Source organism: Triturus cristatus, chromosome 6, assembly GCF_964204655.1.
Source record: "Triturus cristatus chromosome 6, aTriCri1.1, whole genome shotgun sequence".
Taxonomy (NCBI): Eukaryota; Metazoa; Chordata; class Amphibia; order Caudata; family Salamandridae; genus Triturus; species Triturus cristatus.
The window spans coordinates 54,358,667-54,371,633 of record NC_140589.1 but is presented as its reverse complement, the minus strand read 5'-3'; the positions used below and the strand labels follow the sequence as shown (position 1 = coordinate 54,371,633).

Here is a 12,967-nt window from a genome sequence, read left to right as displayed (position 1 = left end):
AGTATCTAGTCCCAGCAAGCCAACCCTTTACCACTACAAACCTACCAAGTATATCGCAGGAGACCTGGGAGGCTGTTAGAAGGAAGCCCTTGTGTAGGAGTGTCCCCTCCCGCCCACAAGAGCCTCTACTGTGTCTTGCGTGACAGGCCATGTTAGGTCCATATTTTTCTAAGAAGGGGTATTTGATACCCAGGAGATGTGTCTCCTACAACATAAAGACAGCTGGAGCATGCCGCTTGCATATCTGAGGACAGCTCTCTGTTTGATCTAGTCATTCAATTCGTTAACATTTCAGGTCATAATCGAGAAACTGTACATAGTGGGGTGTGATAGTGATCAATAAGTCAGGATCTGTGTTCAACATGTCAAAGTAGAGTGAGTCTGCCGCCCATCTTGCTTATCTAAGTCTTTATCGTCTGAGGAAAGATGTTCTCCTTCAGAAAGATCGTTCTCAGGGGCAGAAGGAAACTTATACGGGGATGGAGGTCGATCTAACAGGATGGAATCATCCTGAGGTTTATTAAGTATGGGATAAATGGGGCGCCTAATAGGGTACTCGCCATTTACCTCTAAACGACGCTCCTTTCCTCTTTTTCTTTTATTGCCTTCATCTCTTTATGTTTTAATTCTAACGCTTTTTGATATATCGTTTTTCACTGTCCTTTTTCTGCTATAGCTTCTTCTTTCCTCACTCTCTCTTGCACTTCTTTCTCCCACATTCGTACACAATCAAACATATCTTGTCGACTTTTTCTTTTAAACAAACACTGCTCTACATATTGAATCTTTTTAAAGTCAAATGACCCATTCACTAGCCATCATAGATCAGGATCCTTTTTCGTATATTTGTTCCACAGTGTACTATACATTATGGAAGAAATACCTTATTTAACATACATAGGTCTATTAGGTGTCCCCTCTGGGGGAGCCGGCTGACTTCTTTCTAAATCCATTTTGGTACCACCAAGACAGCAACACAGCCTACAGAGTGTGCTGGGAACAGGCATGCTACCAAATTTTTGTAAAATATTACTGCATCAGAAATACTGGGAAGAACTTTGAATGATGGATGATAGTGGGTTTGTATGAGTTTTTCACAGGCACTATTTATTCCCTGTGGATTAACTTAATGCATTTGCATTTCAATGGCGTATTAACGCTCATTGGATCCTACGATTATGAAGGTGTCATAATCAAACTTTCTGTAGCTGATTCGGCTATTGGATCACCCATGTAGTTTTACCGCTGCAATGTAGGGGTAATCCTTTTGGTGTGTATGTTCTTGTTGCATACTACTGGGAACTCGAGGAGCTTTTTCCACATTTAAACACTGTATTACACACGTAACATTGCGTTTGCTTGTAATTTTGTGTTTATCTTTTACAGATTTTTTTCTGTCTTCAAATGGGATGACAGGACACTTGACCGTGAGTAATTGGTTAGGTTTCTGTGATCAAGGGTAGGGTACACCTTAGCGTGTGTACACCGCCCGGGTCACATCGTTCGGTCCTGACGAAAACCTAAGTAATATCATCACATAGGTTGAAACATGTAGACCTTCTTCTGCACTTACCAGCACTTTATTTCACTTTTAGATACCAGTGGTCAATTTAACCAATAAAGGTATCTCAGCAACGTTTTTAACATTGGCCAGTTGCTCCAGAATAAATCTTTTTAGTGAGTACATCTGGCCCATTTTTAATTCACAATTCATTCACTTGCACCACGAAAAACTACCAGCTCCACTGTAATCAGGTGTTGTAGCACACCCGGATGGCACTCGGTTATTCGGGTGGGACCCCGATGATGAAACATGTCACCAACTAGGTTGGTGAGTGAGGGGTCTTTCAAAGAAAAGAACGTTTTTCGCACCTTGCGCGTTCTTCCCAGTATTTCGGAGACCCTCACCAGTCTCCTGGATGTACTCCTTCTTGTGTTTTTCTAAAGTATTTCAAGGGGATTAGGAGTATCTACCTCCACTTTTTGGATTATTCCCTTTTCTCTCTGACTTGTTTTGTATAAAATATTACTGCTCCAGAATATTCAAAAGTAGAGAAAAATCTCCACATTACCTGCCTTTATCTTTTGCAAAAAAATAAATCAAACAAACAAAACCAGAATCTTGGCCAAGCAAATCAAGAGTGCCGCTTCAGCGACCTTACCAAACAAGACTCTCCAACTTCCAACTGTCAACCTCTAAGTCTACCTAATGGTCACTGTAAATAGGATGCCAAAGGATACCTCAGTCGGGACCGGCCATCACCTGGAGGCTTAAATCGGAAAAAACGGAACAATCACTTCGGCTGCAAAGACAAGGGTCTCCTCATGCAGGACGTCTCCTCAGCAATATTCCACTATTCGGCAAGACCACTCCTTCGGATGGCCGCGACCTCGATGAGGCCCCACGTGTCGGGCACCAACTGTGGAAATGTGCCTTTTAATGAGCACACCGGTGCAGGGGTCCGTAGACCAACAAAATAGAGATTGGCACTGAAGCTGGAATTCAGACAACAAGTTTATTAATCACTCATGAGTGGGACTACGTCCAGACAGCACTCTCAAGTGCTGTCTGGACGTAGCCCAATGTACTGCCTGAGGTAGTACATTGAATACACAGACCATGGTGCTTATATACATACTTTTTTGCAGAGTAAGCATGTAGATACAACTAGAAGGTACAGACCTACACAGAAATAGTTACAGCCAGACATGGGCAGATGGGTAATCGCTTAGTCAGCAAAGTGGGAGGGGAACAGAACTGTTTACTACAGTAGAAAACAGTTGACAGTTACATCTTTAACTAGGTGCATTTCAGCAGCTACAGGCCATTTCTCAGCACGTACATTGCTTTGGCTCAGTACAGAAGGAGTTAACTAAAGCTGATGACACAAGCAGAATAGAAGGGCAAGCAACAGTGAAGACGGAAGAATTACATAGCTATCAAAATTAATGCCACAACCAAAATGGATTCAGCTTATGCTAAAGGAAATTATTTCAGATTTCCACAATACTCTGCACCCGGCCGCCCCAGTACCGCGGGTGGTGCAAATTGAGTGCGTACCTAGACCTTGGGGAACCTTGGTTCTAACCCCCAAAACTCTCACTCCTAAGTCGTTTACTTGCCTGAGGACCATTAATCCTTTTTCTCCCATAGCAACAAATTTTACGAGTTGTGTTCCTAAAAATGTTGTCAAGTTGAACTTTTGCATGAAAGAAAAAGTAACTAAATTGCAAACCTTAAAAAGTATTACTTACCTTGTATTGTGAGATCCATGGTGTGGTATCTGGGCATACCATCCCAAGTAGTCGATGTAATCTAAAAAGTAATCCAAAAGTTTTCCTAAAGTAATTACTGCATGATTTGAACTGTTTCTGAATCATATGAAAACCTTTAACTATTGCAAATTCAACCACAACTGCAGTTCCTTGTAAAGTCTTGCATTTAAGAGTATATTTCATGTACCTGTGCCAAGTCCTACTTGGTTCTAGCAATAAAACATTAGTATACCTTTTTTATACTTACCCAATTGGTCTGGAATCTGTCTCTGAGTGTGTGTGATCAGTCCTGATTGAGTGAATAATAAATGCTTAACACGCCCTCTGGACAAGTCTAATTGCTCGCCCACACTACCACAAAGAGAGCTGTTAGTGCTTACCTAATTTAGCCTCAGCTATACCTCTGGGGACTCACTGGACTCGGTGCACACCATACCTTACTTTGGTATAGTATATAAAGAGCCAACTTCCTACAGTTTGGATATGACCGACTTGCTGGGCAGAAGGGTTTCGATTATGGTGGCATTTAGATGCCACTCCTGGCTGAGGACATCTAGCTTTTCAGGGGCTGTCCAGGCTTCCCTCATGGACATGCCCTTTGATGGCAACTGTCTCTTCGGAGACAACGCAGACTTGGCGCTAGAGCGCTTTAAGGACTCGCTGGCTACGACCAAGTCCTTGTGCCTCTCAGTTGCCCTGCGTCAACACCAGTGTGCTTAACGCCCCTTTCAAGTAAACATATCACTTTTAAAAGGTTCAACATATTTCAGTCACATATGTCACTTTTATCACACAGTACCGGGAATGCATAAAAATCAAAGATGAAAACAGTTGCAGGGGAGATGATGCACCGGAAAAGTAAAGCGATGTGTTGATTCCTTTCTCCAAGGGGAGGTGATGCGTTGATTCCTTATTGCAGCACAGGGGAGCCGATGCATCGAATCAGGGGAGGTGATGTGTCGTTCTCCGGATACACAACCTTGGTTACTTACTTCTGGGCTACGTTTATGAAGAATTAGGCACACAGGTGTGATGCGTTGAAAATCCATATGCTCAGGGTCGATATGGCAGCAGCGAACACAGGAGCTGCATCAATTTTCCAGCCATGAAGCAGGTGAGTCAGAGTGGGTGCCTTAAATGTCAGAGACACAGTGCTCAGGACTTGGGCTGCAGCGATTTTTCAACCGCAAGGCAGGGGCTGCGTCAATTCTTCAGCCGGTCCACGGCGATGCGTTGGTTTTTTAACCGTATAGTGGTATTGCGTCAGGAAAAACAGGTGCTGGAGGTCTATGCTTCGATTTTCTCATTCCTTTCCAGCAAAACCACTTCCTTGTTCCCAGAAAGGGAATTGGCACCACTTGGCATGTCAGAACTTCCAGCAGATGAAGTTTTTGATGGCTCTGGGAGTTCTTAACAGTAGGCAAGCACACACAAGCCCTTGGAGAACCTTGTCAAGCTGGATGTAAAAAGCAAAGTACAGTTCTTTTACTGTTATAAACCAAGAAATCCTAGGGTCTAATCACAAATCAATAGTAAATGTGAAACAAAAATACTCCTAAATTAAGAATGTATCTATAAACAACAATGGAGGTGTGCTCATGGGGTCATCTAAGGGCAGATCCCTTTAAGGACGTAATCCCTCACTCACCATAGGTGACATGCTTCATCATAGGGACTCTCCTCCCAAAGGAAACACCTAGTTCCTTTGAGGGCTACAACCCCCTCACTGTGAGGGAGGAGCTCAGGGATGTTTTAATGGAGTATATTGGGTATCCTAAACCCACCTATGACGAGTCTAACGTGTGAGTGAGAACGCAGCGCAAATTATAAACTAGAACAATGTGAGTGAATGTTAAAACTGACTACTAGGCAACAAACAACAATTTTAATCAAGGTATGCCTAATGTCAGGATTAAAATAGCAGTGCACCGACGGTATAGATTTAAACCGCTAGGGTGTGATGACAAATGGTCGACATGTTTCAGCCGTAATGATCCAAAGTCGGATCAGGCTTTCATCAGGACCTACGCAAATAATGCTGCTGCTCTCAAAAAACGTGAAAAAACAACTAAATGATTATAACTTGAAAGGATATTTGAAACCAATCTCTGTTCTTTCAGTGAATAGATTTCTCCATACCTATAGGGGTGTAAAACATACACAATTAATTCCAACACAGTATATGTTATGAAGCACTTGAAAGACCACGGGAACTGACAAAAGTAAGCCCACAAGATATAGAAACTCTTACCCGCAATTGCTGGGTTTGAGACCTCACCTATACCTGGCAACCGCTCAGGAAGGGAGCACCGCTCTACAACGAAGGAAAAAGGAAAGCAAACTAGGTTGAATGTCCCTGAATGTACCAACTATTAGCATGCACAATTGTCTATCATCGTTGTGTTGCATGCATGAGACCTAACAACCCGTATAAACTCAAGGAGAAATGACTTAAAAGATAGTTACAGGAGACATAAATGTAACACCAACACTAAAGTGTGGTCTGGAAGCGTAACTGGAACAAGATAGGTGTTCTGCAGAGCCCTTCGGAGTAACACCTTTATCTTTGTATCCATACGCAATGATCTAAAATCCAAAGGTACAGTAAGAGAGATGTGTGATAATCATTCTCATTCAATTGGCCTCATAAGATAAGGAATAAGGAACTGACACATATGGCCCAAAAAGTAAGTGAGTAGAGAGGCGGGAGAAGCTAAAAAAGACCATCATGGCGGTCTTACCTGTCCGTCGGTACTTCTTGGCAGAATGAGCCTGCTGCCGGAGGTAACCAACCGGTGCTAAACACCGCCCTTAAATACCCAGTGTCCCACTCTGTTAACAGATTGCACCTGATGTCGTAGCCACAGACGGAGCCTTCACGAAAGAAGCGCGCATGCTCTATAGTGTGAAACACTAGAATAGCATACTGCGCATGTCCGAAATCGGACACTTAGTATGCGCGCATGCGTGTAATATCTAATGAAGCCTGAGCATTAGACGAACAAACTGCGCAGGTCCAGTGAAATAGACTGAACCTGCGCGGATGACCATAGCAGTCAATGTAGCCGAGAGTGTACAACGTGGTATTCGGCAGAACACTGTCAAGCGGGGACCGCGAACCGTGCAGGCAAGTATAATGCACAGTTCAGACCGCGTCCCCCGTGTACAACGAAAGCGCAACATAGCAATGTACAGTAAGGTACAAAAACACATTTGGCAAGTATAAAGCGTGTAACACACTACCAAGTGTGCGTTGAAGCATTAAAAACAGACAAAACAGATGGGACCAAGGACTCACACATCTGCCCAAGTGGACAGATGCAACTGTCATATCGCAAAGTGTGCATGATATATGATAGAACCAACCAGACAGACATAAAAAACAATAAGTCTGGATAAGGATCTATCTCTATGAAGCCATCATAATAAGAAACAGTCCGCAATACCCTGTATAACATAGTACAATCAACGCCAAATTGCTTATGCACCAAGCAGCTCAAGAGATCAACCACCATAGAATGTTACTCATGACTATGTGCTAGTGACTCAAGTGGGTACTATAGGGAAGCCCAAGGGATATCATCATTGAGCCCTGACACAGAACTGTTGAGCTTATATAATCAACGCTGTTCTTTCTTGAAAAGGAAAGCCGAAATATCGACAATATGTGAAGGGACGAAAGGTTGTTCAATTATCGTCCATTGTAATTCCTGAGGTGAGTGTTGTGCTGTGACAAAATGTTGGGTAAGTCTTGTAGATGTTTTCTTACATCGAATGGTGCTCTTGTGTTCCAATATCCTCGTCTTTACTCGTCTGGTGGTCATCCCGACGTATCGAAGGGAACAAGGACAGGTAATCAGGTAAATAACATTGCTGCTGTTGCAATTTGTATGGCTCATTAGAGTCCATGGTCTGGGAGTCCCTATGTCAATCTCAGTGGTGTGTTTGGTGTTCGCACAGGCAGCGCAGCTACCACAAGGAAATTCTTCAGCCGGTCCACGGCGATGCGTTGGTTTTTTAACCGTATAGTGGTATTGCGTCAGGAAAAACAGGTGCTGGAGGTCTATGCTTCGACTTTCTCATTCCTTTCCAGCAAAACCACTTCCTTGTTCCCAGAACGGGAATTGGCACCACTTGGCATGTCAGAACTTCCAGCAGATGAAGTTTTTGATGACTCTGGGAGATCTTAACAGTAGGCAAGCACACACAAGCCCTTGGAGAACCTTGTCAAGCTGGATGTAAAAAGCAAAGTACAGTTCTTTTACTGCCCAAGACAGAAGCAGCAAGCAATAGGCCAACTCAGCAAAGTACACAGTAAAGTGGCAGTCCCTCCTGACAGCTTCTCCAGCTCTTATTTTTGAGAGAATGTCCTCTTAGTCGTGAAGTGTTCTGAAGTTATGGTGTCACAGCTCTAGTACTTACTTCACTTTGTCTTTAAAGTAGGCAAACATCAAAGAAAACTCACTTTAGTGCACAAGACCCTGCCTTTCCCTGACCTGGCTCCAGGCACACTACGGCGGGGTGGAGAAAGCGTTGTGTGAGGACCGGCACAACCATAATCAGTTGTCAGCAACAACTCTTCCCACCGCTCAAGCTCAGGAAAACCCAGCAGCCTGGTGATGGGCCATCAGGATATGCAGGGCACTCCTCATCTCTCTTTGTGTGACTGACTAGAGTGAATGCTAAAACAGTCCAACTGCCACCCTCCCTCCAATGTGGATGCCACAGGCAGAGGCACAGAATGGTTAAGTAAGAAAATGTTCACTTTCTGAAAGTGGCATTTTCAAACATGCGATCTAAAAATCAACTTCACTATAAGATGTATTTTAAAATTGTGAGTTCAGGGACCCCAAACTCCAAATCTGTATCTCTTCCCACTTGGAAGTTGCACTTGTGAGGGGTTACAAGTAGGTCTGGCTGGAGCTTGCGGAGTTTCACTCTGCAGAATTCCACAGAGCCACCAAAAAACTCTGTGAGACTTCACGGAGGTCTGCGAGCAGGCAGAGTAAACGTTGATTAACTCGAGGTGAACTAATTTTGTGCTTTGTGACTCCGGAGCATTTAAATCAACAGTCCCATCAACAAGTATGTTGTTAATAATGCCTTGGGACAGGAGAAGGGAGTTGTTTAGAGAGAAATAAAATGCCGAGACATAGCATCAATTAGTACAAAAGCTGTCTTGCTAAGTAGCAAAACAGCTAGACTATGTCTCGCTCGTCATCTGGAAGAACTCGGAATATAACTATCTCCTGCTGCTTGCTTTTCTTCCCGCCTCCCTCCCTCTGCACACCTGCCTCCTAACAAACTGCTGCCGAGACGGCTGAACATTTGGAGCAGATTCATTTAAGTATTTCCTCCATTTTGAGTCTGTGCCAATCGCAAGTCCAAACCATGAAGGAAAACAAATACCAACCAAGTCAAAGAGCTGTGAGGCTATAGCAATTTGGTTTTAGCACGCTACAATGTCCATTTGAGTATGATTACATGCAGTCTGGCATGGCTGGTGAATGAAAATATCCCTTTTAATTCCATTTCAATTATTGTAGCCATCCATCAGTTTCAGTGTGCCGTGGTGTTATGTTATGTTAAATACATTTATTAAGCGCAACGGTTACCCATGGGTGTCCTGGCGCTTCGCCCAAACAAACAGATAGCAGGATGACAAGCAGTCCCTAACTGCTAACGAGCCATGTTTTCAGTGCCTTTCTGAATGACGTGGTTTGATGGCTTTTGTGTGCTGGACCAGCAGCTACCCTTCTCTGTCGCATGGTCTTCATCCATAATAAATTAAAGGAGGGACAAGATGGACTGGGCCCACTGGGACTCAGATTTAGAAATCTACATGCATTTCTTAGAATGACGATTCCCGCTAGGCAAACAAACAGCCCAACTTCTGCTATCCTCATTGATGTTAGTGATGCCTCTGCTGCCTTAGTCTGAATGCCTGAGCAATTTCATTTAGTACTGACATGTACAAAACTCCCACATCTCTTATTCATTACAGTTCAGTAACATTTAGAAGGAAACATTGGTAGTGAGGTGATATTGCTTCACAGGCGAAGACGGGATGTTTGGGCACATTGGTATATAGGAATCTTTAGTTGTTGCCAAGCAACCGTTGCATTCAGTTTCTGCACGATTCGGGGGCATATTATCAAGACAGGCGATAAAATTATCGCCGCTTTAGCGGCAAAAAACTGCCGCTAAAACGGCGATAAGGGGCTTGATAATATGCTGTATGGAATTCCAATTGAAGCTCAGGTTAGATGTCCTTCACATCTAACATGGGCTTCAATTGGAATTCCATAGAGCATATTATCAAGCCCATTATCGCCGTTTTAGCGGCAGTTTTCTGCCTCTAAAGCGGCGATAATTTTATCGCCTGTCTTGATAATATGCCCCTTACTACTTCTGTCTAAATGCACTGGACTACAGGTACCGTCGTGCACTGCTGTCCTTCATTCTCATCTAACTCAAGAGAGGTGCAGATGATCTCTTTTGAATACTTACACTATATATGTACTTGCTTGCCATGAAAACTCTCCCAAAGAGAGAACGGGCATTGCTCTGATGTGGAGTGATAATGCAGTTGCCCACTCAAAGCTTTGTTCTCCACACTCCACACCATAATGGCATATCTACTATATTTTTATTGGAATGCATGTTTTCCTCTTACATTTTTCATTTTGATTTAGTAGTTAATGGAGCAAACTGGTTTTTGAGTGTCACAGCTCTTGAGCACATCTGCTTTCGTTCCAGGTCACCCCACCTTAGCAGTAAAACCCAGTGTTTTTTAGAAGATTTACCAATACACGAGTGCTCTGTCACTGTCAGCTGTGCCATTCGCTGCATGCCAGAGCAGTCTTCTCTCCTGTTTTCAGTTTCAAAACTGTGAAGATAGGAAAGGGCGGGTTTCCCTCCGTGTTGTTTTATTAATGCAACGAAAAACATTCTCAGACTTGTCCTCTTGGTACACTTTAATATGACAAACTGGAAAATAACATATTGCAAAAGTGAAACTATCAACCTTCCCCATCAATAATCAGGTTCCGTCCATTAGAAGCCGCCGAGTCCCATAATCCAGATGACCTTACACTCAGACCCAAGTATATGTCCCCACCACATGGTGGCTTTCCCCTGGTCCACAGCTACATAATACATTTTGGCTCAGCCACGGCCGTGCAAAGTGCACACCTTCCTGTTCCCTAGGAGCCTGTAGACTCACCACCCTGGTCCGTAAGAGCTATTTTCCTGCTGCATCGCTGGCTCTAGTCTACATGGACGCCCCCATTTTCTTCCTAGCAGAGGAGAAGACGAGGACATGTGCAGTTCAAAGTGTCCGTGCTCTGAGGCTGGAGCGCGAATGTCACACCAGCAACGCACAGATAGATGGTGGCCATCTTAAACTGCTGAAGTTGTTCCTATTTTTACAAGTGGGCACTGGTAAACTCTGCCACACAGCGGTTGGAGGAGTTTTTGCCAATCTGCGCTCCATGCAGAGCGCGGAGTAGCAAAACTCCACTAATACCGCTGGTGGACCGGAGTTTACCGCCCATCCCTAGTTACAAGGCAACTCCGATGATAACCTATGAGAGGGATAGTCCTTGCAATATGAAAAACGAAATTAGCAATATTTCACTATCAGGACATGTAAACCACACCAGTACATATCCTACCTTTTAAATACACTGCACAATGCCCATGGGACTACCTTGGACCTACTTTAGGAGTGCCTTACATATAGTAAAAGGGAAGGTTTGGGCTTGGCAAGTGGTTGCATTTGCTAGGTCGAAATGGCAGTTAAAACTGCATTCATAGACATTGCAGTGGCAGGCCTGAGACATGTTTGAAGGGCTACTCATGTGGGTTGCACAATCAGTGCTGCAGGAACACTAGTAGCATTTGATTTACAGGCCCTAGGCCCACACAGTGCACTTTACTAGGGACTTACCAGTAAATAAAATATGCCAATCATGGATAACCAATCAATATTACAATTTACACATGAAGCCCTTGTACTTTAGCACTGATCAACAGTGGTAACATGCCCGAGTTCTAAAACCAGCAAAAACAAAATGCAGCACATAGTCAAAAACAGAAGGTCAGAAGCAAAAAAAGATGAGAAAAACACGCCACAGTTGCCAGGTCTAACACTCCCCTCCCCCTTGCATCAAACTCACGACCAGCTGACGGAGGATAGCCTGTCCTTGCTCCACAAGGAAGTCACAGCTCTTTTGGCCAAAGGAGCCATAGAAGGGGTTCCGGTGTTAGAAATATGTAGTGGTTGGTATTCCTGCTACTTTCTGATTCCCCAAAAGAACAAGGGACTTCGCCCTAGCTTAGATCTGAGAACCCTCAGCCTCTTCCTCAAGAAGGAGAAGATCAAGATGTTCAATTTGGCTCAGATGTTTTCTGCCCTGGATCCAAAAGATTGAATGGTAGCTTTGGTTTTGTAGGAATACGTATTTCCATTATCTGACAGAGACATCAAGCAGCAGATTCCTTAGATTCCTTAACGTTGTATCCTCCCCAGGCACCAGACTGGATACGTAAACTTTTCTTCAGCAGTTCCTCAGCACGCCGGGGGGGGGGAGGGGGCGTGGGGGAGGGCAGCATTGAATCCACGCTGACGCCGACTCTGGATGTGATGTCAGCAGAGCCATATAAGTCCCTTCCAACGCGCGTGACGTAATTTCTTATTTTACACGCTGCAGCACGGAAACAGAACATCTGTTCCACGGGCCCTTGGTGTCAGAGGACAGTGTGCCTATGTCTTCAGGTTTTAAAACTGCGAGTCCTGTGCTCGCCAGATGTCGTCTAGGACTCCCATTCTATCTGAGGAGTACAACACCTGTAAGTGCTTGTTAGGCATTGCGAGAGAGGAGGATGAAGCTTCGGGGCCCAGGCAATGTCGGTCTACTTCCTGCTCTGATGTTCCTGGCTGGGATCGGTCATGGAGCCGTTCCCGTGGGCGTCTGTGAGAGCTGGCTTAGTATATGGTGCTCACTTACGTAAGTGTAGAACCCTGCACTAATCCACACCTAGTGGTCTTAGACAACCTTAGAAAGCTCTCTAAGTGGTAGCTGTGGAGAGCAGCCTTCAGGCTTAGTCCAGAGGAGTGTAAAGCAGCTTGTTTTACTAGTACTTAATATTATTGTTGTAAATGGCCCTTTTTGCAGGGTCATCCCTAAACATTTTGCCTTCCTCCTGTTTTTTTTCTAACCTGTTTTTGTTGGCTTTATGACTCTGGGCACTTTACCACTGCTGATCAGTGCTAAAGTGCATATGCTCTCCTTATGTAAATATGACATGTGAATTGGTATATCCATGATTGGCTTATTTGGAATACCTGTTAGTCCCTAGTAGCATGGCCTGTGTGTGCCCAGGGCTGGTAAACCAAATGCTGCTGGTGGGCCTGCAGTGCTGGTTTGCGCCACCCACAGAAGCAGCTTGTAAAGTATGTCTCAGACCTGCCACTGGAGGGTCTGTGTGCAGTCCAGAACTGCCATCTTGGCTGTGAAGTGCACCCACTTCCCAGCCCCTGAACCTTCCCTTGGCATCATGTGAGTCACCCCTATGGTAGGGTGCATTGTATGTGTAAGGTAGGACATGCTCTGATGTGTGTAGCATGTCCTGGTAGTGAATTACACCCAATTTCGTTTTTCACTACTGTAAGGCTACCTGTTCTCCA

The 12,967-nt window shown here is 44.3% G+C and overlaps 1 protein-coding gene across 1 annotated transcript in view; it reads left to right on the top strand.

Annotated features, from left to right (window-relative positions):
• DNAH8 (dynein axonemal heavy chain 8) overlaps nucleotides 1-12,967 on the top strand; it is a 13,985,216-nt gene that overhangs the window by 10,016,183 nt on the left and 3,956,066 nt on the right. The gene's annotated exons all lie outside the window — the stretch shown is intronic.